This window comes from Cucumis melo, chromosome 8 (assembly GCF_025177605.1).
Source record: "Cucumis melo cultivar AY chromosome 8, USDA_Cmelo_AY_1.0, whole genome shotgun sequence".
NCBI lineage: Eukaryota > Viridiplantae > Streptophyta > Magnoliopsida > Cucurbitales > Cucurbitaceae > Cucumis > Cucumis melo.
Window position 1 is genome coordinate 14,893,623 of NC_066864.1, and position 15,460 is coordinate 14,909,082.

Genomic DNA, 15,460 nt, shown 5'->3' on the forward strand with positions numbered 1-15,460 from the left:
TTTGTTTAGTTAGATTTAATCTATTGGGCGTTATTTTTTAATCCATTTAATGAGAATTATTTGATTTATATGGGAATTGAAATTAATTAAATATTTCTTGGATGAATATTTAATTAATTAAAGGTTTTGGCATGTAGTGTTTGTTGAGTTTTTGATTAAATGGTAAGTTAAGAGAATTAAGTAAAGTTGTGGATTTTTAGTGTTGTTGAAGTTGAATTTAATTAAATAATTGGATTTTATTTAATTAAATTGTGGGGTGAAAAGTTTGTTGGAGATTTGATAATTATATGTATATGTGGATATATATATATATATATATATATATATATATAATTATGTGAAAGGGAAAGATAATTATATTTACAAATATAATTATTTAAGAAAAAGATAATTGTATTTTGGAAAAAAGATATTTAGTAAGGGAGAAAGAGTAAAATAATTATATTTTGAGAAAATATAATTATTTATAAAGGATAATTATTTTTGGAGAAAGATAAAAAAATAATTAATTATTGTGGAAGATAATTAATTATTTTAGATGAAGATAAATAATAATTAATTATTGTGGAAGATAATTAATTATTCTGCAGAAAGTTAAATATTAATTATGGGGTGGAGTTGTTATGGTTGGGTTAAGATAATTCATGTTGGAAGTTATAAGTGATTTATTGGAAAAGATTTGATTGATTAAATTAATTTGAGATTTTGGAGGGAAAAGTTGGTTTTGGTGGAATTGGATTTAATTGAGTATATATATGTGGATATATATATTTAATTAATAATTTGGAAAAGTGAAGTTAATTATATTATGGAATATAATTATATTTGTTTGGAAAAGAAGATAATCCATGAGAAGAGAGATGGTTGATTTGATTGGACAAAAAAATATATATTTATTTGTAAGAGAGAATAATGGTTTAAATAAATATATATTTATTGTAGATTTTGGTGAGAGAAAAATAATAACAATAAAGAAGTATTATTCTTATTATTATTAATAATAATGGTTTTAATTGTCTAAGATTTTATGCATTTAAGACATTTATTTAGGAAAGATAATGAGAATAAATATATATATATCCTAAAAGGAAAAGGAAAAGGAAATAATAATAATAAATATCATTGTTATTATTTGGATCTATAAATAGCATTGGAATGCTTACGTTTAAAGGAAAAAGAAAAAGGTTCTTCTTCTATAAGATAACCCTCTGCTGTCGCCGCCTCAGTTGAAATTAAGATTGGTCTCTTTGGAAGCTTGAGAATTTAAAATGATGAATTTTTCATCAAGGATAAGAGGATTTTCCAACCTCCATTTGAGTAACCTTGGTAAGCCAATGAAATTAAATTGATATTTTATTAATTTAATTTTGGATCTATTTGGGGTTTTTTTAAAGGTTCAATTGGTTAAACTTTTTAAGATCTAAATCTTTGATTTTTCCCAATCAAGGTTGAATTGGTTTCAACCCCTTTTGTTTGAGAAGTTAATTAATTTGAGAAAATTTTTGGATGTTAGCCAATTGCTAATTTTATTAATTAAAATACTGAGTTTTCCTTTTATGATTAGGATCAAGTTATTTGAAGAATTTTTACTGTCAGCTAGGGAGTATCTTGTTTGGCTAAAATCTCTAGGTAAGAGATTCTCCTACTAGCCCTTCGAACTGAATTTAAGAGACCGCATGTAATTATGATTATGCATTAATGGTAGCTAAAATGCATAACTTGATGACTGATGTTATGTTAATGACCGGTAGTATGTTGTTGATGACTGTTGATGATTGTTGATGCATGATATATTAATCACATGATCAAGGACGTTAAGATTAATATTCATGCCTTATTATGATGTTATGCTACATGCTATGGATAGGGTGTTCTGTTAACTTTGTCTATTAGAGTCGTACCCACATGAGTGTCCTTCGGGATCACCTTTTTAGGACTTCGTAGTCCGACGGGACCGCCAGTCTAGCATGGGTATAGATATGATTCGAGTGATTCGACGGGATCCTCGCAGCATGATTGTCTTAGTATTTCCTTCGGGTTCGCTACAGACCAGTATGTCCTAGGTGCTCCCTCGGGACGCCGAAGACCAGATTCTGTTCCTACGAGAGCGCATGTTGCACGTGTTCGAAAACGTGCCAGTTATTGGGTACCTTTTTCAGGACTCTAATGGGAAGTTAATAGACACCTAGCGGGACTAGTAGTGGGTCCCTTGCTGAGTATATGTTTATACTCACTCTTTCCATGTTTAACATTTCAGGTGAAGGTAGGTAGAGGAAAGCTGGCGAGCGACAGAGAAGGATCCGTGACATGCCATATGGGGACTCAGTTTTGCTTCCGCGTTTATGTTTCAGTGTTTTAATATTCCGTTTTTAATGAAAAATGTAGTTTCCCTCCTTTCAAAAAGGTGTCTCTTGTCATTGTTTCTTTTTAGTAATGACCTCAGCTTAGTATAAAGAGTTGGGTCGTTACAACATAAATTGTAGTTGAATTTCATTATATATCATTGCATACACATATGATGTTATCAGTATATACATCTGTATAGATACAATGACATATATTTAGTGACACATATAGTTTAGTTTTTTTTCCTTCATGTTCTGTATCGTTTTCTTTTTATTTTTTTTATTCGATTAGTATTTTCTTCTATTTCTTACATATATACTATTGCATAATATGTTTATGTTATGTGATTTGTTACAAATATACTACTGCATATATTCAATAATACAGTAACTGAAGTTGTCATCCTCCCATTGAATGTAAAACGTTTAGTTGGTCGACCAAAGAAGATTAGAATTTCTTCTAAAATGGAGTTCAAGAGACGCATTAAATGTGGTCATTGTGGACGTGTTGGCCATAACCGAAAGAGATGCAAGTTTCCCTTATTGAATTAGTTTTTCCTTTTTATTATTAGACTTTTAGTATGTTATTTCAGAATTTTATTTGAAATATTCATTTCAAGTTTTCAGTTCAATTATTTTATTTCCATATTTTTCCATCAATTTTCAGCGTACTAATCAAAGTTCTTCATTTTATTATATTAATATACTACATTCGTACATAATCACTATTGTTTCAAACATAACTTATTATTTTTTACATATAATATGAATATTTGTAATAAAATACATAAACCAATCTAATAAATTGAAAGCACAACCTTTCATTCATAAAATATACAATGTATTATTTATACTATTCATAAATCAATTTAACATATTCTATTTTTGGTAAATGTATGTCAATTTATATGTAACGCCCCAAAATTTAAGGTAATTTATTTTAATTATCTTAAGTTTAATTTAATTAGTGTTGGAATTAATTTGGGTGCTATTGGGATTTTGATTAAAGTTGTTTGTTTAATGAGACTTGTTTTTGGGAGAAATTTGATTGATTATATGTGATTATGTAATTAATTAACTTTGAAGTTGGAATAATTATATCGTGCAAATATTATGGTTATGTAAGGATATTCGTTTTTGGAGAAAGATATTTATGGAGAGAGAGAGAAATTTAAAATAATAATTATATAATGAAAAATATAATTATTATTTAGTAAAAGATAATTATGATATTTTTGGAGAAAGGTTGATGTGATTGATGAAATTATTGGTTTAAAAATGGAGATTCGAGGGGTTTAAATGGAGAGAGAAAAGATTTGAAATTTAAGTTTGTTTTAGGGAATGGATTAAGGAAAAAGAAAAGAAATAATAATAGTATTATTATTATTATTATTATTATTATTATTATTATTTAAAGAACTCTCGTAAAGCGGGAAAGTGGGAAAAAAAGCCCTCATCTTCTTCCTCAAACCCTAGCCCTAGCCGCCGCCACCTCTTGCACCGCCGCTCGAAGCCAGCCACCGAGGAGTTCGTCTGCCGCATTGTTCGCCCTCCGTTCAAGTCATCCAGTCTCCTCCGTCGTCGCCGTTTGTGCTCGTCAGCTGCGCCGATCAGCCGATCATTCTGCAAGTCGCAAACGTGCGGTCGCGTTTCATATGTCACGCACGACGACGCTTCGTCAGTTGTCACCTCTGTCATCAGCCGTTCGCGGCACGTGGAGTCGTCTGCCGTGTAGCAGTAGCATCGTCACTGTCTTCTTCGTTGGTCTTCTTCGTCAACAGATCGTCAGCAGGTGCAACCTGAGTCGACCCGACAGTAGTCGCCCAATCCGCCCGAGCCGCATGTGCAAGTTGAGCCTTCAGTCCCCCGTGTCTTTCAGCTGAGTCGCGTCTGGAGCCTACCCGAGCCGAGCCGCATGCGAGTCCTTAGCCGAGCCAACCAGCCAGTCCCTTCCTTCAACCGAGCCGCAAACCGATTTCTCCCCTCCAGCCGAGCCATTTGAGCTGCCAAGCTTCTTTTAACCCTATTTTGACCCATTTTTTGGTAAACCTTGGTATGTTTGATTTGGTTTTTAGCCTACCGAACTAAGGTTTATTTTTTACCCTAACTAAGTTAATTATTGGATTAAATTGACTAGAGTTAATTGAAAACTGAGCTGGAAATTTGTCAAACTAAGTCCAAATCGAGTTCGGCCTTGATCTGGGGTAAGTTATTTCGAATGGCTTTTTAGATCCTTAATTCTTTGAGGGTTAAGTTATTAAATTTGGTGTTTTCTAACTATTTAGGACTTCGTTACTTGGAAAACGTGATTTTTCCGTTAGAATTCGATTAAGATAATCTCCAAGTAAGAGACTCTACTACTAGACTTTCGACTAAAATTAAAAGATCGCATGTGTATATGGTTATTCATAGACGATATCTAAATTGCATAACTCGATGTTAGTAATAATGACTGAAATTGTAATGATAATTGACGCTGATGACTGATGTTATGATATGACTAGTGGTATGTTGATGAGGACGACTGTGTTATGTTTATGATTAGGGTATTTCGGATGAGTATGCTATGATTGTTCTGTTATGCCATGTTTAGGATAATGTTATGACATGTTACATGCTATGGATAGAGTTACTGTTAGCTTATTCTATTAGAGTCGTACCCACATGGGTGTCCCTTGGGATCACCACCTTTTTATGACTGCATAGTCCGACGAAATCACCAGTCCAATATGACATTGACATTGACATAAACATGATTATAAGTGATTCGACGAGGTCACTCACAGCCCGATTGTCTTAGTGTCTCCTTCGAGTACACTACAGACCAGCTTGTCCTAGGTGTTCCTTTGGGTCATCGAAGACTAGATATGTTCCTACGGATTACAGATTGCACGTTTTTGGAAACGTGCTACTTCAAGGGTACCACTTTACAGGACTCTGATAGGAACTTAACAGGCACCTAACAGGACTAGTAATGGGTCCCTTACTGAGTATATTTTTATACTCACTCTTTCTTGTTTAATTTTTCAGGTAGAGGTGGAGGTAAGGGCAAAGGCAAGCTGGCGACTGACAAGAAGTGACCGTGGCAAGCCATAGGAACCATTTTGCTTTCGTTTTATGTCATTGTTCGGATTCAGTATTTGCATTTTTATTTTATTCTTTTATTTTTTTTATTACTTTAAAACTAGATAGGGCTCGAGTTAGGATTTTATTTTTAGACTTATTTCTATATACATTTGTTTATGCTTTTAATGAGAAATTCAAGGTTTTGTTTTATTTTTCTATTTTAAATTTATAAATTTTATTTATCTTTTAAATTAGTAATGACTTCGACATAGTATAAGGAGTTGGATCGTTACATTATATGTATTATTGTATATATGAACGAGTATATATACACTAAATAACAAAACCGTATGCCATATTTTTTGGAAACTGTATGTCAACATATATTTATAGTTGTATATATCAAGTGGTATATATCTAAATGCAATATTACGGAATTGAAGTTTAAAACGTTTTAAGAAATCTAAGATGTAATGGATTAAGGAACAATATAAGGAAGTGAGAAAGACAACTAATCGGGAGTATGGAGAAAACAAAAAACGAAATAAATTGAGAATTGGTGAAGAACGTAATTGGAATCAGTGATGGAGAAAATAGACGTGAATAAGGAAACTGGATGTACCAGAATTGAAAGAATGTTGCGATTTTTCGATGACGGAATCGGGCTTACTTGAAGAAAACGAGATTGACTGAAGAAACTAACGAAATTGAAGAATAACAAGTTGCCGACGTGGATGAAATATTGGGATGAATTAGGCGGTGATGAAAATAATATGAAATATAATATTCACTACCGAATTCATTATGATATTTTTTAAAAAATTATTTCCATATTTGTTAATAATGAATGATATTATAATTAAGAAAATAAGGTAACTGTTATGAAATAAAGGATAATGAAACAAACAAAGAGAAGAATAGAGAAGAGAGGAAGAAGAGAAGACAATTGAACTCAATTATGGTGGTCTTACAAAGGCACCACACTCCTCTATTCATAGGACATATTATGGTATAGGTTACATTATGGAATTCAATGGGATGGATGTTACAATATGGAAATGAATATGAGAGTTATATAAAAATTGTAACCTATGTAGGTTATGGATATCGACATTTATAATATATTATTATATTTACAATACTCCCCATTAGATATCCATATTATATAAAAATAAATGTCTCGTTAAAACCTTACTAGGAAAAAACCTGATGGGAAAAAATCCTAGTGAAGGAAAAAGAGTACATCATTTTTATACATTAATAACTGCTTCATTGAAAACCTTGCTAGGAAAATTCAATGAGAAAAATCATAGTCAAGGAAAAAAATTGCAGTAGTCCTATTCCTTGAGGACAATATTTCTACTCCCCCTTATGGATACATCTCTTAAGTTCTCTGAGTCATCATATTCCAATGTTGTGCACTAGCTTTTCAAATGTTGATGTGGGTAATGCTTTTGTGAATAAGCCCGCCTAGTTGTCTTTTGATGAAATTTGTTGAACACCGATGTCACCATTTTCTTCAAGGTCATGCGTATAGAAGAGTTTTGGTGAGATATGCTTTGTTCTATCTCCTTTTATATACTCTAATTTGATTTGTGCTATACATGCGGTATTATCTTTAAATAATATTGTTGGTAAATTTTTACTAAAAGACAAACCACATGTTTCTCGAATATACTGAGTCATTGACCTCAACCATACACATTCTCTACTAGCTTCATGAATTGCAAGAATTTCTGCATGATTTGATGAAGTGGCTGTCATGGTTTGCTTTACAGACCGCCAAGATATAGCAGTTCCTCCACATGTAAACATATAACCTGTTTGAGATCTTAATTTGTGTGGATCAGATAAATATCCAGCATCCGCATAACCAACTAGATCAAAGTTTGATTTATTTGAATAAAACAAACCCATATCAATTGTCCCTCGAAGATAACGAAGTACATGCTTAACTCCATTCCAATGTCTTTTATTGTTGGAGAAGAACTATATTTTGCTAACAAATTTACTGAAAATGCTATATCTGGTCTTGTGTTATTAGCAAGATACATTAGTGCACCTATTGCACTAAGGTACGGTACTTCAGGACCAAGTAATTCATCATTATCTTTTCGAGGTCGAAAGATATCCTTTCTTACATCTAGTGGTCGAACCACCATTGGAATGTTCAATAGGTGTGCTTTGTCCATGTATAATCTTTTTAAAATCTTTTCTGTATATGTCGATTGATGAATAAAAATTCCATCGGCTAAATGCTCGATTTGTAAGCCAAGACAAAATTTTGTCTTACCAAGATCTTTCATTTCAAATTCCTTTTTGAGATATTCTATTGTCTTTGAAAGCTCTTCAGGAGTTCCAATTATATTTAAATCATCAATATATACAACTATAATCGCAAATCCTGATTGTGATTTCTTAATAAAAACACATGGACAAATTGGATTATTTTGATAACCTTCTTTCAATAAATATTCACTTAAGCGATTGTACCACATTCGTTCTGATTGTTTCAATCCATATAATGATCTTTGTAATTTGATTGAACATAATTCTCTAGAGTTTGAATTATATGATTCAAGTATCTTAAATCCTTCAGGGATTTTCATGTAGATTTCATTTTCCAAAGATCAATACAAGTATGCTATAACTACATTCATAAGATGCATATCAAGATTTTCACATACAGGCAGACTAATTAAATATCTTAATGTAATAGCATTCACCACAGGAGAATATGTTTCCTCATAATTCTTTTGCAACAAGTCGTGCTTTATATTAGTAACCTCATTATTTTCATTTTGTTTACGCATAAATACCCATTTAAATCCAACAGGTTTTACACCTTTAGGTGTATGGAAGGTCCAAAAACTTCACGTTTCATGAGTGAGTTTAGTCATTTCGACTATTAATCACTTTTCTTTTTCGAGGATTTTTATCCTTTGAACCCATCGGTCTACCACGCGTTTGGCGCAGCGCTGATTCATTAATCGTATCAACTTGCTGAGTTGGGATTTCAATTCTAGATGGAGCATTTGCAGTTGGAATATATGACTTGGTCACTTTCTTAGTATCTGTAAATGCATCTGACATTTGGTTTGCTACACTTTGTAAATGAATTATCTTTTGAACTTCTAGTTCACATTGCTTTGTATGATGATCTAAATGAGATAATAACGATACATTCCAGGCAATTTCATTTTCCAACTTCTTAATTGCTCCCCCTATTGTTGGAAAATTTGTCTCATTAAAATGACAATCAACATATCGTGCATAAATACATCCCCCGTCAAGGGTTCAAAATATCTAATAATTAATGGGGATTCAAATCCGACATATATTCCTAACCTAATTTGAGGTCCCATTTTAGTACGTTGTGGTAGGAAAATTGGAACATATACTGCACAACCAAAAATTCGCAAATGAGAAATATTTGGTTTCTAGCCATAAGCTAATTGTGTTGGGGAATACTTATGATAAGATGTCGGTCTTATGCGTATAAGTGACGCTGCATGCAGAATAACATGACCCCATATAGATAATGGAAGTTTTGCTCTCATAAGTAATGGTCTGACAATCAATTGTAAACGCTTGATAAATGATTCTGCCAAACCATTTTGTGTATGAACATGAGCTATAGAATGTTCAATATTTATCCCAGTTGACATGCAATAATTATTAAATGCTTGGGATGTAAATTCACCAGTATTATCAAGTCGAATGTTTTTTATTGTATAATTAGGAAACTGTGCTTAATTTGATTATTTGAGCAAGTAATCTTGCAAATGCAAGGTTTCGACTTGATAATAAACACACATGTGACCATCTACTTGATGCATCAATTAAAATCATGAAGTATCTAAATGGTCCCCTTGGTGGATTGATTGGTCTACATATGTCACCATGAATCCATTCTAAAAATGTAGGTGATTCAACTCCCACTTTGGCTGGTGATGACCTAATAATTAATTTTCTTTGAGAGCAAGCAATACATGATAATTCATTGGATTGAAGAATCTTCTGGTTCTTTAGTAGATGTCCATGAGAATTTTCAATAATTCTTCTCATCATTATTGACCCAGAATGACCCAATAGATCATGCCAAATAGTAAACATATTTAAATTCATGAACTTCGGGTTCATGGTGGCATATGTTTCAATTACTCGTATATGAGTATAATGTAATCTAGAAGAAAAGACAGGCAATGTTTCCAATATACACTTCTCATGTGAAACAATAAATGTAATATAAAGATATTCTATATTATTTTTATTGTTAGTTTCAACACGATAACCATTTTGACGTATATCTTTGAAACTCAATAAGTTTCTTGGTAAAAAAAAAAACTAACCTTGAAATGTAAATAATATAAATAAATTGGTAAATGTTAAATAGAGAAAATATAATGCAAATATTAGTTTTGGACATTATCATAATTAAAGGAAGGAAGTATTTGCTATTCCTTCATTAATATCATTTTTCTCTTCAGGAGACTCAAAGAAGTCCACCACATCCAAATGGGTCATGTTGGAAGGGGCAAATATATTCTCTTGATAGGCAAAGTTTACTTCCACATTCTTCCCCTTTTTCCTTCAATGAGGCTTGATAAAGGTCGACTAAGTGCTTGAATGTACGACAAGTACGAGTCCAATGACCATTTATACCACAACGGAAGCATTGATTTTCACCACTTTTAATTTTCTTATTTTGTGGAATCTTCCTTCTATGATCATCATTTGTGGTTTTCTTGAAATCTAAATGATTATTACCACGTAAAGTATAATTACTTCTTCCTCTACCACGGTCACGACCTCGACCACGATTACGACCTTGACCTCGACCTCGACCATTAATATTATTTTAAAATACAACATTCGTTTCAGGGAATGATGTTGCTCCAGTTGGTCGAGATTCATGGTTTTTCATTAATAACTCATTATTTTGTTCAGCCACAAGAAGACATGATATGAGTTCAGAATACTTTTTAAAACATCTTTCTCGATATTGCTGCTGCAGGAGCATATTCGAGACATGAAATGTTGAAAATGTTTTCTCTAACATATCTTAATCAGTAACTTTTTCTCCGCATAACAATAATTTTGAACAAATTTTAAATAATGATGAATTATAATCACTTACTGATTTAAAATCTTGCAACCTTAAGTGCATCCAATCATATCGAGTTTTAGGAATAATAACACTTTTTTTTTATGATCATACCTTTCTTTTAAACTTTTTCATAGTTCATAGGGATCTTTTATCGTACAATATTCAATCTTTAGTCCCTCATGAAGATGATGTCGAAGGAAAATCATGGCTTTCGCCTTTTCTTGACTTGAAGTCGTGTTTCCTTCTTTAATCGTTTCTCCAAGATTCATGGCATCCAAATGAATTTCAGCATCAAGCACCCATGATAAATAATTATCACCATTGATATCAAGAGCTAGAAATTCTAATTTGGTAAGACTTGACATGGTAAAACTATAACAAAGAACAAAGAAACTAACTTATATTATAAAATTAATAACCATGTCAAACATGCATTCTAAGACAACTTAGATAAATATTATATTATGCACATGATACAAAAATCTATAGAACCTATATATAATAATTCAAAACATGCATGTTAATGTACAATAATTAAAATTACAAATAAAAATTACATATACATATTATGGAAAATTAACAACAATACACACAAAAAATGTTAATTTTACAACATACTTAAGTAAATTGATAAAAGCATTTAGATCATAAAAACAATTACAAAACTTATACTAATAGAAAGTAAACAACTAAATTATAAACACAAATTATAAAGAACCCATAAACTATACATAGATCTTAAAATAATTGATATAAGAACCAAACATAAACGATCATATAAATCATAAAGAAATTAAAGATGAGCTAAATCATAATCTTATCATGAACTAAAAATATTTTTTAACAAACAATAACCATGTAAACGTAATATGTAAAATCAACATGCAATAGGTATAAAATATTACATTCTCAAACATTTAAACTATGCATGATGTATACATGGATTGTTTCATGCAATATTCACAAATAAAAAAAACAAACAAACTAATATTATAACCTACCTTTTGCAAATAATAAAATTGTAGAGTGTCGTGCTGATAACGTGTTATAAAATAAAGGATAATGAAACAAACAAAGAGAAGAATAGAGAAGAGAGGAAGAAGAGAAGACAATTGAACTCAATTGTGATGTGTCTTACAAAGGCACCACATTCCTCTATTTATAGGACATATTATGGTATAAGTTACATTATGGAATTCAATGGGATGGATGTTACAATATGGAATTGAATGTGAGAGTTATATGAAAATTGTAACCTATGTAGGTTATGGATATCTACATTTATAATATATCATTATATTTACAATAGTAACGTTTAATTCATTACAATGACAATTTTACATTAATTACTATAATATTTAAGGAAATTAGAACTTAGACAATAATGAGCAATATAATGTAAAATAAGGAAAAATATATATTTTAATTTCAAAAAATCTATATAATTAATGTTAATGATAAGGTTAAAATTGTCCAAAAATATAGGGAATCCTAATTAAGATAAAAAAATTTAATTTAGAATATTTGTGAAATATCCTAGTCAAATTAGGTCCTTTCTCTAAATCTTTCTAGTTTCAACTATATCAACGATGAAAGTGTTGAAATTGGATCACTTACACATAAAAAATCTAATCATTGAGCTTATACAATTATATAACTTTAAGCATTCAATTATAACATTCGATAATGTTAAGGGCTTAAGTTTTAAAATTGAAAGTTTAAGAATATAATTTCAACTACTATCATACATTATGACTGGTTTTTGTAATTTATTCTAAAAATTAATAATGTTTAAGGTTAATTATTGTGAATTTGAGGTTCCAATTTTAAGATTTTTTGTTTTCTATTTCTATTTCTCATTTTTAAAGAAACAATTTTTTTAATAACTGTTCCTATTCACGTTAAAGAAAAAGAGCAAACTTTGGAGAACTAAAAAATTTAGTTTCTTCGTGTTTAATATTTCTATTTTAAAGATTCATTGGCCATACACATACTTGCGAAATAACAAAAATACCCCCATGATTAATTGGCCACACATGCTTGTGAAAAAGCTTCTAATTTTAACGATCGTATAAAAAATATATGTATTTGTATTAGGAATTTTTTTTTCAAAAATAGAACAATCTTCTACTACGATCATCAAATGCGATCGTGTAGACAATGATACAACTGATACACGATCGTGTAGACTAGTATAAACGATGGCAAAAAATGCCCAAATTTAAACAATTAGATGATAAACTCTAAACGATGGAGAAAAGCTTAGATATATAGGATCGTCTAGAGTACCTTGAACAATCACTAGATATTTATGCACTATCGTTTATGTAAGTATAAACGATTGTTTTGAGAAGTCCAATAGAAGCCAAGCCTAATCACCCATAATTACAAAAATATCATTCAAATCAACATGCATGCTATAAAAAGGAGAAGCCTCTTGTTCAGGCTTTTTCTCTTCTTAACACTGCTTCGTATTTTTCACATCATTTTCGTCATACATCTTCAATCATTCATTTCCAAATACCTTCTTCAACCAAACTTCCGAAATTCTTCTTCGCACTGTTCTTCATATTTCGTTCTCCATCAATCTTCTGAAATTTGTTTTCGGCATTCCGTTCGTTGCTGAATATTTTGGTTCCCCAACCAAATCTATCTCCATCATCTATCTCGATCTATCTCGCATACAAAGAGGTTTGAATCTATCATCGTTTTATTTAATTTAATAACCACCTTTATTTTACGTAACTTAACCCTAATTTATTTTTTTTGTAAATAGATGGTGAGCAAAAAGCAAACAACATCAACTAGAAAAGAAATAAAATCTAAAGGAAAGGCGGAAGAAAAAAAAATTAAAAAAAAGAAAAAAAGTGAATGTAAGAAAATAGAATGCAAATGTCTATCTATATAGTCCTTTATCTTTATCTATATTTGTCTATCTTTGTCTGATTGCTTTATTTTTGTCAATATCAATCTGAATAGTGCTCTATATTTGTGTATCTATTAGTACTAGCTCTTGGTTTATAACATAGTATTTATTATATCTTTTCCACACGTCAAACACCATCCAAATGATATAATTATGGAAGATGAGTATAAGAATCTTAGAATTAATGTATACTATAGATTAGAGACATTGAATCTAATCAAATAAAAAATAAACCAAACAATTATTTCTATAGTTTTGATGAACAACCCTTTTGGCCATTTCCTTAACAATAAAATGACCAAAATACCAACACAATTTCTTAATTTTTTAATAAGGAAGCAATGCCATACAAAAAAGTCCAATGTTCTCATTTCAACTTCAATGGACGTATAGCAGAATTTGGACTGAAAGAATTATGTTTGGTCACTAGATTAAAAAGGCACAAATTCACAGAGTTAAATCTAGAAAAAAGAAAAAAGAAAGGTTAGAAAAATGTCTTTTTTTGTCATGACGACTTTATAACGAGAAGAGATATAGAGAGAACTTTCAAAGCACTATACAATGAGGAAGACTCATTGAAAGAAAAATTAGTTAATTAATTTCCAAGCAAAAAACAACCACATCAATCTCAAACATCTAGACGTATTGGATCATGAAGAAATCTTCAAAGACTATCCATAGAGAATATTATTCTACATCATAACATATCAATTCTTCAAGAAAGCATCATACAATGACAAGGATGTTGTATACCTTCAAGAATTTTTCCTAGCTCTAGTCTATTGGGCTTTTGAGACAATACCAAGACTTTCCAATTTAGAAGTTGGGTTTGGAAGAAAGCTTGAAATTCAAGGACCAACAATCATGACATGGGAATGTTTGGAATCAAGTGATTGGAGGACTCTATGCATGAACATTTTTGAATCTGAGAATGTAAGTAAATTTAGAGCATGTTCTATATATGTCTATCTAGATAGACAATGATAGATTTCTATCTATGTCTATTTGGAATAGACAATGATAAAAATCTATCATCGTCTATCAATACAGTTGCTACTTTTTCACTAATCATCTAACGTCCTTTTACTTGTAGTTCTCTATGACACCACTAGACTCAACAGAAGAAGAGTCTCAAACAATTTTAAAATATTTCAAAGAGATTGAGGAGCAGGATAAAAAAGTACAGGCAGAAAACAGAAAAAAAAAGTGAAAGAACTGAAAATAAACATAGAAAGAACACAAACAAGCAAAATCTTGAATGAAATAAGTGAAATAAAAAACATCAAGAAAAACTAGAAGCATAACAAATTTTGTTACGACAAGGCCTAAAAGAAATAAAAAGTATGTTGACACTGGTTATGAGAAGCTTGAACGTTGGGTTACCATTAGAAAAAAATTCTATAACAACAGATAGAGAAAGAAAGTGAGTATCGACAAGTTGTGGAAAAAATAAACCATTTACTTGTGGCCTTGGCCTTCTTGAGGAAGATGAAGAAGTTAATACAATGGTTGATTATGCAAGATCATATTGCTCTATGGTTAGTGTTTAGTTCATTATCTATTGCTTTGTTTGGTTTAAAATTGCTTAATGGTGGTGTGACATTAGGACTTAGAGTTGTGCAGTGTTGTATGTTGGGTATCTTATTCTATGTGATGAGACATGGTAATCGTATGCTGTATGCTTTCTATGTCTCACGTTCTCATATAATTACTAAGTCCTCGTTGAGTACAAGTTTTCCTCCTGCTTGCCAAATAATAAGCGAAGAAATAGGTTTCCTGGGTAATCCGGGGTTGAACACAGGGAATTGATATCAAAGCTTAATTATTATATGGTTCACTCTTTATTCAGGCGGTATAAAAGAATCATGTATACAATATGATGAACAATAAGTTTAAACTATATCTACTTATCTACACTAGAGAATTTGTAAAAGGGGAATAAGAATGAAAGTGAGATGAGAGTGCAAACTAACTTGTGTAAGAAAGAGTGAAGGAAAGTTTCCGCATCACTAG